Here is a 12,547-nt window from a genome sequence, read left to right as displayed (position 1 = left end):
GATGAAAAAAGGAAAAAGACAAATAAATATACAGAAAAAAGAAACGGATATTGAATTAGTCACGGTGTGTCTAAGACTTAAATGTACGATTAAAGCCATAGCTCCTAAATATCATGATTTACCCACACCGGGGGTCAATAGATTCTCTTATGGTAGTTGTGGTAGTTGTGACCTTTTCCCTTTATCATTTTTTCATTAATGTTTGTTTTTACTAGTATGACTACACTAGCCCTGAATAGAGAAAGGCCAGCAAGGGCTGAAACACGTGTTATTATTATAAGGGCGAACTGCAATATTGGATGATAAGGATTGGATGATAATAAAACACATCTTTTTCCATTTAAAAGGGCACAATATCGTGGATTTTGTTTTGCATGCCTTTGCATACTTGTACCTTAATAATGCAGGTCGGCATGCAATCAATACTCCACTCATTGTACCTTCTCCTGGGAAAAATCTGTCACCACTTCCCTGTGTTTGCTGCTCAGACTCTGTTAGTGTTATCCAATGTAGCAAGGATCCCTTTAAATCGTGCGCCAGTATGCTGTATTTACACAAAAAGGGTGCCATCCCGAAATATTTGCAATGGAGCAAATGATGGCTTCCTCTCAGCCTCTCTGTTTTACACTGGCCATTATATACCTTATTTGCAAAGCCTAGTGCTGGAAAACATCTGGAGGGCTGGCACATTTGTCAAATGCTCATATGCCAATGCAGTTAGAACGATTTGCTGAAGGGAATTTTAGAACTAATCCAAGTAATCCTCAGATTTGCTCTGGTTCTAGGTTATGTGAATCAGATGTAAGGTAGCAGATGCATGTCTGAGATACTCAGAGTGCATTAGTGCTCGGTGCAACTCTTTGTAAATCAGTCCCACAGATTCTTTGAGATTTGCATCTCTCCAATAATTGTTAATGAAACGGTTCTACCATAGGTCTGACATGGAGCTGTCTGGGCGGGTTACTGAAGATGTTACCATCTGTTATGCAGTATGGGAAATGAGGATGTGTAAGTACCTGCGAGCCTTCCCTATCTAAATCTATTATTCAGAATATTAAACTGTGCCTAACCTCGGTAGTGTTCTGCCGAGAAAAAGGAGTGGTGCTCCAAGGTTTCGAAGGAATCTCTATTAATTATTAAATCCAAGTGTGAACATCTGACAGTTAGGGTTTGTCTTTCAGACCTTGTATAACTGGAAGGATTATGTGCTTTACAAGCGTCATGTTAAATGTGTGCTACAATGACACCGGCCATCTGCTCACATGTATGTATATACATGTGCATGTGTTTACTCTTCCTAAACCCGATCAGGCTTATTCCAAGTTGTGCTGCCTGATAGCAGAGGATGACGGCTTCTTCCACATGGGAAGAACGTTAGGCTTTAGAATTAAAGACATCAAGACTCGGGTGGAAAAAGGGAATGTGGGCTGAGCAGCTATGTGTAACTCTCACCTGACTCCCAAGGGGGCGCTGGCCTGGTTTGCGCTGCTGTGACCTCGTCTAAGGTGATGCGCAGGGTTCGGAAGATGGACTGGACCGGGCCCCAGATCTGGCTTGTCTGACTCGCAGAAGTATCCTTCTGTAGGTGAGAACAGGGGTTAACTGTCTGCGGGGTAATGCAATCGGCCTACCGCTTACCCCTCTCACCCTCCTCAAAACCCTTCTGTGCTTCCCCATAGCGTCTCACCTTAGGGTCTGGAAGGATGAGCTCTCCATCCTGCTTCTGATACAGGGGCGCGTTGGTATCCAGTTACGTCACTGGATTTTCGGATGGGTGAGAACCAAACTTGCTTGGCTTCCAGGTAAGTTTTTCTATAAGTGGTTCCCCTTGTGTCCATGCATTAATGTTCTAATGCTAATGTATTTTTCCCCATAGGGGCTGGGGTACGGAATGCCCGGGAACAGGCACCGACCCGAGGTGAGCGGTGTAATCCTTGTGGAAATCAGGTAAGTCTTTAATGAGTGTTTTGGTAATGTCTTTTCATTCACTCATTAATGCTGATGTCTTTTTCCCCATAGGGGCCGGGGTCCGAAAATGCCTGGATGCGGCGCGGACCCGAAATGAAAAGGGAATGACCCAACAGGTAAGTCTTGACATGGAGTTTTAGCTTCCCTTTTCCCTTCTTTCTCTCACCTTTGTTCTTGTCTTTTTCTCCCTAGGCGCGGGGGCGCGACTGCGAATCCGGATGGTCGCTGCTGAACATGGAGGCGCCCTGTAAAGGTGAGTAGAATGCAGCTCTGCAGCGATCGATGCGATGTGCTTTTAAAAATAAATGTCTTCCTTTTCAGGATTGTCGGCGAAATGTCTCTGGGATGCAGATTTAGCAGGTGAGGCCTTTTCCTTCTTCTGTTCTCTTGTTCCCTTCCTTTGCAGGTGATTCAGGATGCTGGCAGGTGTGGCAGAAGTCAAGATGCAGGAGCAGACACAGTGAGCGTCCAGCTGCTAGATGCAGAACAACGCGAAGCACGCGTGGCTGATCGGGTGTGGTTTAAATAGCCTTTGAAGAAGTTCCTAGAATGTGTCCCTCCTCCAATCAGGTATGTATCCTTCCCCGACCACGCCCGGGTGGTAAATGAGTCCCACAGGTAAAGTAGTTCCTTTCAGGCCTCAAGGAGGCCGGGGTTCTGCAGCATGGTCTGCATCAGGTAAGTGCACCCAAACACTTTCATAATGAGCCTGGCGCCTATGGCGCCAGGACTGACGTTTTCTATGAGCCTGGCGCCATAGGCGCCAGGACGCTGTCCAAAGGGCCCCTATAAGGGGTTGCTGGGACCTTCCCCGGCGACTTGATGTCCGCTTTCGGGGACGCAGGGCCTGAGCCGGCTCCCCGGGAGCGGGCATCGTGACAGCACTCCCCCCCAAGGTTGTTTCCTCCGGGAGTTTTGGTTTGTTTGGGAAGAGTCGGTGGAATTTCCTGACTAATCGAGGTGCATGCACATGGTCACTGGGTTCCCACGACCTCTCCTGAGGTCCGTACCCCTTCCAGTCAATTAGGTAGAAAAGCTTTGACCTAAACATTTTTGAATCTAAAATGTTCTTCACTTCGAATTCGGTTCCCCATCTATTTGAATAGGTTCTGGAGGTTTGAGTAGTCGGGTTCCGGGTACCACTGGTTTCAGAAGTGACACATGAAAAACAGGGTGAATTCGCATATTAGCTGGTAAATCAAGTTTAACCGCTACTGGGTTAATTATTGCCGTAATAGAATAAGGTCTCAGATATTTTGGGTTAAATGTTTGAGGCCCTTTGAGCGGTAAATGTCTGGTAGCTAACCACACTTGATCCGCAATCTGATACGGAGGTGCTTCACTCCGATGTAGGTCAGCATTCTCCTTGTATTTTCTCTTGGCTTGTTGTAAATGCGTGGTTGCCTCTTTGAAGGCTCGGGTAATGGTAGAATGCAGATGTTCTACTGCGGGCACTCCGAGGTTCTGAGGTGAGTCGAGGTTTGAGGTTCGAGGGTGATGTCCAAACAAGGTATAAAAAGGACTATGGCCAGTTCCAGAGTGTACCGAATTATTATTATATGCGTATTCGGCTATCCAAAGAATGTCTTTCCAGTTGCTTTCAGATTGCTGTAACATACACCGTAAGTACTGCTCAAGGGTCTGATTTGTCCTCTCGGTCTGACCATCGGTCTGAGGATGGTGACTGGTCGATAATCTTACGTCGATTTGTGCCATTTGACAACATTTGCGCCAGAAGTGGGAAATGAATTGGCTTCCCCGGTCAGAGATTAGTATAGATGGGAATCCATGTAGCCGAACAATATTTTCGAGGAATTCTTTGGCTAGGACAGAAGCTGAAGGTAAACCTTTCAAAGGAATGAAGTGGGCCATTTTGGAAAACAAATCCACAATTACCACAATGGTATTGTATCCCGAACAAGGAGGCAAGTCCGTAATAAAATCCATTGATAGGGTGTGCCAGGGCGCTGGCGGTATGTCTAGAGGTTGAAGGAGACCGGCTGGTCTTTTCTTTTGACCTTTATTTTGGGCGCAAACACCACAGGACATCACAAAAGATTTAACATTTTTTCGCCAAGAGGGCCACCAGAATTGTCGTTTCACCTTTTCCATTGTCTTGGCAATACCGGGGTGTCCCTCTATTAATGTATCATGATAACCTGAAATAACTAGTTCGTGTAAATCCATGTGCGGCAGGAATAAGCGTCCTTGGTAATAAGGTAAACCATTATCTATGGTAGAGTCTGATCCCTTTTGTATCCAATCCTGTAGGACTGTAGGGTCCAGGAGTTGTTTCACTCTGACTTGAATGTCTTCAAGCGTCTGTAACAAAGTCATGCCTAGAATTCTCTGTTCGGGAATTATTGGTACTGGTTCTGAGTTTGTATCAGATTCTCCCATTCCAATTCGGGATAAGGCATCTGCTTTGCCGTTCTTGCAGCCAGGTCGATAGGTAATCACAAAATCAAATTCAGCGAAAAACAAAGCCCATCGGAGCTGCCGTGATGACTGAGCCTTGGCGGTTTTCAAATACTGTAAGTTCCGGTGATCAGTGATCACCGTGATGGTATGTCGAGCGCCAAGCAGGTAATGCCGCCAGGCTTTAAAAGCGGACTTTATGGCTAACAGTTCTTTGTCAGTGATTGCGTAATTAATCTCTGGTGCCGAGAATTTTCTGGACCAAAATGCTACGGGATGCAGTTGGTTGGTTTCAGGATCTCTTTGAGACAGAACTGCTCCCATGGCTAGGCTGGATGCATCAGTTTCGACGACATACGAGAGATCTGGACGTGGGTGTTTCAATATAGGAACGGAGGTAAACTTAGCTTTTAAATCCTGGAAGGCCTGCTCGGCTTCTTCAGACCATTCAAAACGTTTATTTTTCCTCAAGAGTGCAGTAATGGGTTGTACTATGCGTGAAAATTCCGGGATAAACCTGCGATAGAAATTGGCAAAGCCGAGCATGCTTTGAACCCCTTTTACAGAGCTAGGTGTTGGCCATTTGAGGATGGCATCCACTTTTCTTGAGTCCATTCGGACTCCTTTGGGTGTCAGGATGAAACCGAGAAACTCAACTTCTGTGGTATGGAAAACACATTTCTCCAGTTTAGCAAATAGTTTGTGTTGGCGCAGTTTTTCCAGAACTGCCCTAACGTGTTTTCTGTGATCAGATTCCGAAGAGGAGTACACTAGAATGTCATCGATATAGACGACAACACAAACATCGATGAGTTCCTGAAGGACATCATTCATGAAGAATTGGAAGGCAGCAGGCGCATTGCACAACCCGAAAGGCATTACCTGGTATTCGAATAATCCATATTTTGTACGGAAGGCTGTTTTCCATTCGTCGCATTCTTTTACTCGCACCAGATGATATGCCCCCCGGAGATCTAACTTGGTGTATATGCAAGCGTCCTTCACCTGGTCAAGGAGTTCAGGAATCAGAGGCAGAGGATAACGGTTTTTAACCGTTATCTGGTTCAATGCGCGGTAATCGATACAAGTTCTAAGGTTGCCTTCTTTTTTAGGCACGAAGAACAAAGCTGAGGATGCCGTGGACTTTGACGGGTGAATAAAACCATTGGCGAGGTATTGATCCAAATATTGTCTCAAATGCAGGTTCTCAGGTTCGGTAAGGGCATAAATCCTGCTATAAGGGGGTTGTGCACCGGGCACCAGATCGATTTGGCAATCGTACAATCGGTGAGGAGGTAACGTGTTGGCCTGTTCCTTTTGGAAGACGTCCTGAAAGTCCTGGTATTCCGGAGGTAATTGCATGGAGGTAGAGGTTACAGATGCTAGATTAATCTTCAGGTTTTCTGGGTAGCATGTTTGTGCACAATCCGGGAAGGTTATTCTCTTAGCTCGCCAATCAATTCGAGGATTATGTGTCTCTAACCAAGGAATTCCAAGAATAACCTGAAACTGTGGAGCCTTCATTACATCAAACACAACTGCCTCCCGATGGCCGTCAGGACCAATGAGAGTCACCCCAGTAGTGGAATGTGTTACCGGTCCAGAGGCAATTTCAGTTCCATCGACTGTGGTGATGACATCTTTGCTGGTTTTAGGACGGAGAGGGAGGTTAATCCTAGAGGCCAATTCACGATCCACATAGTTTCCAATAGCCCCACTATCGATGTATGCCTTTATTGCATGCAACCGCTTAGGCTTTTCTGGATCTACGAGAACCATTGGCACAATGAAATGCGAGGTCTGAGAGTTAGTTTTCAAGCTCGGCAAGCGGACCCCTACGCTTGTCGGGCTGAGTCGTTTCCCGAAACAGAGTCTTCATGGTTTTTATCAGCGGCTCCTACCGCTTTTCAGGGCGGTTTTCCCGGGCAATCTCGTAGAAAGTGTCCAGAGTTCCCACAATAAAGACATAATTTTAACTGCCGCCTCCTTTCACGTTCCTTTTGAGTTAAGGGTTCTTTAACCCCTCCAATTTGCATAGGCTCAGAGACATCAACTCCCTTGGGGTTAGCGAGGGTCTTGACCAACACCTGGGTCTCAAACCTGGACCGATCTGTTTTTCTGTTTTGAAGTCTGTGATCCAATTGGACCACTAAGTCTATATATTCTGTGCATTCTTGGGGCGGATTTACAACTTGGGCCAAGACATCTTTAAGTTCTCCGCGTAGACCTCGATAAAATAATGTGACTCTTTTTTCCTCTGGCCATCCCGTTTCCACAATTAGTCTATTAAAGGTTGCAATATAGGATAGGAGGTCCTGATTGCCCTGTCGCAGGGATAGAAGTTCGTCATCCAGAGCCTGCCCCTGAGAGTGTCAAGCAAATAACCTTTCCATGCTTGCTTGAAATCCTTGAAAATCACGGAGAACCGGGTCATCTTGAGTAACCAGTGGAACTGACCAATCGGGAGCACAGCCGCTGAGATATGACAATATAAAGGCTACTTTGGTCTGATCATTAGGGAAGGCCCCAGGTCTGCATACGAAGTGCAAACGACACTGATTCATGAATACGGCGAATCGTTTGGGGTCCCCAGCAAAGCGTTCAGGTGGGGCCAGCGGCATGTTTCCAGGTAGATTAATCTGCACAGGGTTACTGGGAACCACAGGAGCGGGGTTCCCTCCGGAACAGGGTAGAGGAGTTTGTCCAGCTTGACCTTGCAAAAGCTGTCTGGCCAGGTCATCAGTTCTTTCCTTTGACATTATTAATTCCCTCTTGAGGGCATTAGTCTCTTGACGAGCGGCATGTACTTCGGCCCGTAATTCCCCCAGTAATTGGGCCAACTGATCAGTCTCAGAAGTTTCCATAGCGCCTGGGTGGGAATTTGTAGGAAGGCTTCGCGTTCTGGAACGCTCACCTGACTCCCACGGGGGCGCTGGCCTGGTTCACGCTGCTGTGACCTCGTCTAAGGTGATGCGCAGGGTTCAGAAGACGGACTGGACAGGGCCCCAGATCTGGCTTGTCTGACTCGCAGAAGTATCCTTCTGTAGGTGAGAATAGGGGGTTAACTGTCTGCGGGGTAATGCAATCGGCCTCCCACTTACCCCTCTCACCCTCCTCAAAACCCTTCTGTGCTTCCCCGTAGCGTCTCTCCTTAGGGTCTGGAAGGACGAGCTCTCCATCCTGCTTCTGATGCAGGGGCGCGTTGGTATCCAGTTACGTCACTGGATTTTCGGATGGGTTAGAACCAAATTTGCTTGGCTTCCAGGTAAGTTTTTCTATAAGTGGTTCCCCTTGTGTCCATGCATTAATGTTCTAATGCTAATGTCTTTTTCCCCATACGGGCCGGGGTACGGAATGCCGGGGAACAGGCACCGACCTGAGGTGAGCGGTGAAATCCTTGTGGAAATCAGGTAAGTCTTTAATGAGTGTTTTGGTAATGTCTTTTCATTCACTCATTAATGCTGATGTCTTTTTCCCCTTAGGGGCCGGGGTCCGAAAATGCCTGGATGCGGCGCGGACCCGAAATGAAAAGGGAATGACCCAACAGGTAAGTCTTGACATGGAGTTTTAGCTTCCCTTTTCCCTTCTTTCTCTCACCTTTGTTCTTGTCTTTTTCTCCCTAGGCGCGGGGGCGCGACTGCGAATCCGGATGGTCGCTGCTGAACATGGAGGCGCCCTGTAAAGGTGAGCAGAATGCGGCGCTGCAGCGATCGATGCGATGTGCTTTTAAAAACAAATGTCTTCCTTTTCAGGATTGTCGGCGAAATGTCTCTGGGATGCAGATTTAGCAGGTGAGGCCTTTTCCTTCTTCTGTTCTCTTGTTCCCTTCCTTTGCAGGTGATTCAGGATGCTGGCAGGTGTGGCAGAAGTCAAGATGCAGGAGCAGACACGGTGAGCATCCAGCTGCTAGATGCAGAACAACGCGAAGCACGTGTGGCTGATCGGTGTGGTTTAAATAGCCTTGGAAGAAGTTCCTAGAATGTGTCCTTCCTCCAATCAGGTATGTATCCTTCCCCGACCACCCCCGGTAGTAAATGAGTCCCACAGGTAAAGTAGTTCCTTTCAGGCCTCAAGGAGGCCGGGGTTCTGCAGCATGGTCTGCATCAGGTAAGTGCACCCAAACACTTTCATAATGAGCCTGGCGCCTATGGCGCCAGGACTGACGTTTTCTATGAGCCTGGCGCCATAGGCGCCAGGACGCTGTCCAAAGGGCCCCTATAAGGGGTTGCTGGGACCTTCCCTGGGGACTTGATGTCCGCTTTCGGGGACGCAGGGCCTGAGCCGGCTCCCCGGGAGCGGGCATCGTGACACTATGTTCTTCTGGGATTTTTCCCAATCTCGCGTGGCCCTTCAAACCATGCTTAGGATCGTTTTTCTGCCAGTTCCAGTCTCACGGTTGCTTCGTAGCCAGTTCTCTGCAGTAGTCCTTAACACTGTTGCAGACCCGGTCAATGAGGAATCGCTTGTGATGGCAGAGCTGTTGGATCTGTTTGCCTGCCCCGCTCCATTGATTCGAGTATCAGTGCTTTCTGACACCCTGTTAAGGTTCACCAAGGACTTTGGCCAGCTCCCTGGCTTCCCTGCTGGGCGGGCGCATATTCACAAACCTCTCTGGTACTTTCAGTGGTGGATTTCTGCAGAGATCTGCATTTTGGAGGAAAAGGTGCTGCTGTGCATGATTGCACGTCAGAGGCCAAGACATGCAAAGTGACGCAGCACAGACCCAACTACTGGCACCCTTGGCATTTGAGGGTAGGTTCCTTTCAGGGTTGTCGAAGGTGGGGTGCAGCTGTAAGGTAAACAATGCTCAGCAATTAAAGACAACCTGTGGAAAGCTGGTCAATGACTGCTGTGGGACCGAACAGTTAGATTTATGGCCGAATGCAGTCGCCCTACTTGCTTTTTATTAAGTGACAGCTTCCTCTTGGAGCCCTTGAAATTCTATTATTCATTGCATTACTGGTTTTGTGCAGAGCCTCCTGAGAGTGTGCTGATGGTTAGTAAGTGGTACGTTGAGGGAAGGAAGATAAAGGTAATGTTGCTGACGCAGAACATACTTTTCTCTTAAACTAACATTGTCCCCATTTTTAGTATAAAACATTGTTTGACAAAACTGACAGATTTGCACAGGTGTTTGTTGGGAGCCATAATAGCAATGCAATTGCTGAAAGGAAATAACTAATATTCACTTAAAGGACAACAAACTTTACGAAAGGGATTCATGTGATATGCCCTATTACCTCAGGTGGAGACACATTAAAGTATTGCCACTTACTCTACTAATGCCAGCAAGGGTAAATGAGTCCCTCAGGTTTGGACGGCCCCTGCTTCCATAGGGGGGGGGGTCTATAAGATCACTGTAGGGCCATCTCCAAGCTTGTGCATAGAGGATGCACCTCCAATCATTCACTGTATTCCAGTAACAGCCTGCATACCCTAAACAGCTACCCCCCATCAAACAATATGCAGTTTCTCACAATGTCTATGAGAGAAGTAGAACTGGTAGAACTGTTGTAAAAAGACACAGTATCAGATTTCAAAAAAATGAGAGCAAATCAAAAGAAAAGGTGGCCAGTGCTTTTCGGGAGTATATGGATAGTCCAGCCCCCTTGCTCACACACATATAGCTCGCGCCCAGCAAACACGTGTTTTCTGGGAGCACATTTCACAGAGGGGCGCCCTTAAAGGGACAAAACATAAAAAATAAAAACAGTTCCATGCCCGTTTCGTGGATAGACAGCCTGTCGTGATTTGCGACCCTCCCCCTGCGCTTATTCCCAACAGGCGCAGGAGGCTGACCCTCATTTCTGCACATTTAAAAGCGTACTCAGTTTGTGAATTTGGGATGCACTTAAATGTGCAGAAACGCCCCTAGATTTGCGCCAAGGGGTGAAAATGGGCATCTGAAAGAGGGCATTTTTTCGTGCAAGTGATGAGCTGCGCTAGGTGCTTATTTGGATGCCTAATGTGAATCAGGCTTCTCCTTTATTATGAGGGAAGTAATGAGATGCACTAGCCAGTGGTCGAAGTGTAGGAAAAGAAGAAGTTGAACTATGTTCCCTGCTGACCTACCCCGCCCCCCCCCCCAAAACCCATCACCATGCCTCCTCCCATACGCAATCCATCCCCACAAACAAACACATCTAACACATCTGTTGTTTAAGGCAATGTTCAGTGAGGTGCACTGAAGTGCAAGTTTCAACTTCTTCCTACACTTTTATTTTAAAACGAAGCCATTCCCGGATGGTTTCTTTTTCAAATTAAAGTTAGGAACAGTAAACCATAAACGAAAAAAATAGAGGCGCACCGCTCCCAACCGTGTGCTGCCCACTTCCACCACTGGAGCTAGCACATCTCATCACTTGTGTCAACAAAGTTGAGAATCTGGGCCACAATGTATAAAGTGCAATCATAAGGAAATAGCATCTGAACTTCTTTTCCCTGTTCTCCTTACATGACATGTGATTAGACCTGAATCCTCGACACCCAGGAGCAAACTTTGAGAGCTCCCGCCTTGAAGCTGCCTGTGAAGCACTTACTCAAGGCGTTGACCTCATCTGTCATGAGTTGGAAGAGCCGCATTGCAAGATGACACTACAACGCGCTGCGGCATTCAGTCACTGTACTGAAACCCAGATGGCGCTATGCCTTCTCCTGCACACGATGCCAGCAGAGGGGGAGAGGGGGGGGGGGGGGTTTCGTGTTCTGCTCCTCTTGCTCTGCCCTCCCAGCTGAAGTACAAGTCGACGAGTTTCAGCGTTGGGAGAAGACGAGAAGAAAGAGCAAACATCGGGGGAATAATAACGCTAGGCTAAACGTATTGCTCATACAGCGTCCAATGAAGGAAACCGCAGACATTACCTGTAAACACTCCGTAAACGCGGCTCTCGGGGGACGTGTTGTACTTTGACGCCGGCTGTCGGAAGTGTAATGAGTTCCTTTTACAGCACTGTATTTAAATTAGTCTCAAGACACCAGCAGCAGAGAATCACCAGCAGCTGAATAATCAGTTCCATATATGCTTCTGCTGCCAGGCGACGATGTGACGTGGAACAAATCAGGGACAGCCAAGGCAGAGAAGTGGGTGAAAGGTCAGCAGCGGGTTATCTATTGGTTATTTCACTGTAAAATGTATACGATTTACAAGCATTTCATTAAAATGTCTCCTAGATATCAGTGAAAACAAGGAAAACTCACCAAGCATCCCCCATAAAAAACATTAGTTAGAACGGTATTTTGTAATTATTTAACTCATCATTACAACAGCAGAAACTACAGCTCTCAGTGAGCTTGTCCTGGGCGCTGTGCAGCGGAAGCCAGAAACGGGCAGATCAAACCATTCAAAAGAATGTCAAGGGAGATGTGGACTGTTCCAATTTACACCTAAGGACACTTATGCAATATGTTCCCCTTACTATCATGTTAACGTTGATTTCACAGTGTCAGTGTGACAGTGCTTTAAAATGATAAATATATGCTTTATTTTACAACACAAACAAGCCTCACATTGTTTACATAAATAAGTAATACTTTGCTCACTCAATCAATTGCCTGTAGATTTATCTTCCTGGATGTCAATTCATGGCAGATGCAGTGACAACAGGCTGCAGATAACGTCAGCAGTTGTGACATCACATGACATTCGACCCAGGAAGTGACATGGCGATGTATAAAGATCAATACTAGCATGATTAATAATGCATAACTTTAAAAGCATACAGAAGACTATTTCAGTTAATCACAGTTTAAGAAGGGTACTGACTTGATATTGCCATGCCAGGGGCCATCATGATATACCAAGGATGCACCCAGCCCAACCAATCAAGTCTAAGGACACAGCTACATATAGCACTTCAGAAGCATATGCCCAGTTAGTGCTCTCTAGCATTTATAAGAGCCTCACAAGCCACATGTTATCGTTATATACTAAACATGGCCTCTCAGTCTCAGGCCCTGCCATAGAGGTGCATGATGCAGAGAATTAATTGGCAGGGCCAAGCCAGAGCTGAACCAGTGGGTCTACCTTGTCTCTAATAGCCAAACGCCCAGATGGCAAAAGACGTGTACCTGGTGACCTGCCTCCCAACTCCAACCATTCCTGAAATACTGCCTCCAACTTGCCACAGCACCTATATCTCGTAAGTGGATTCTGCGATGAGGT

The 12,547-nt window shown here is 46.9% G+C and overlaps 1 protein-coding gene across 1 annotated transcript in view; it reads right to left on the bottom strand.

Moving 5' to 3' along the window:
* The window catches only part of BBOX1 (gamma-butyrobetaine hydroxylase 1), a 552,973-nt gene extending 541,595 nt beyond the window's left edge, over positions 1-11,378 (bottom strand). Inside the window, exon 1 of the mRNA XM_069623505.1 lies at positions 11,248-11,378. The gene's annotated coding sequence lies outside the window, so the exon portion shown is untranslated. The remainder of the gene's footprint in view (positions 1-11,247) is intronic.
* Between the last annotated feature and the right edge of the window lie 1,169 nt (positions 11,379-12,547).

Source organism: Ambystoma mexicanum, chromosome 11, assembly GCF_040938575.1.
Source record: "Ambystoma mexicanum isolate Mex_15411 chromosome 11, UKY_AmexF1_1, whole genome shotgun sequence".
Taxonomy (NCBI): Eukaryota; Metazoa; Chordata; class Amphibia; order Caudata; family Ambystomatidae; genus Ambystoma; species Ambystoma mexicanum.
Note: the sequence above shows the minus strand (reverse complement) of the source record. Positions and strands in the feature narration are given on the sequence as shown.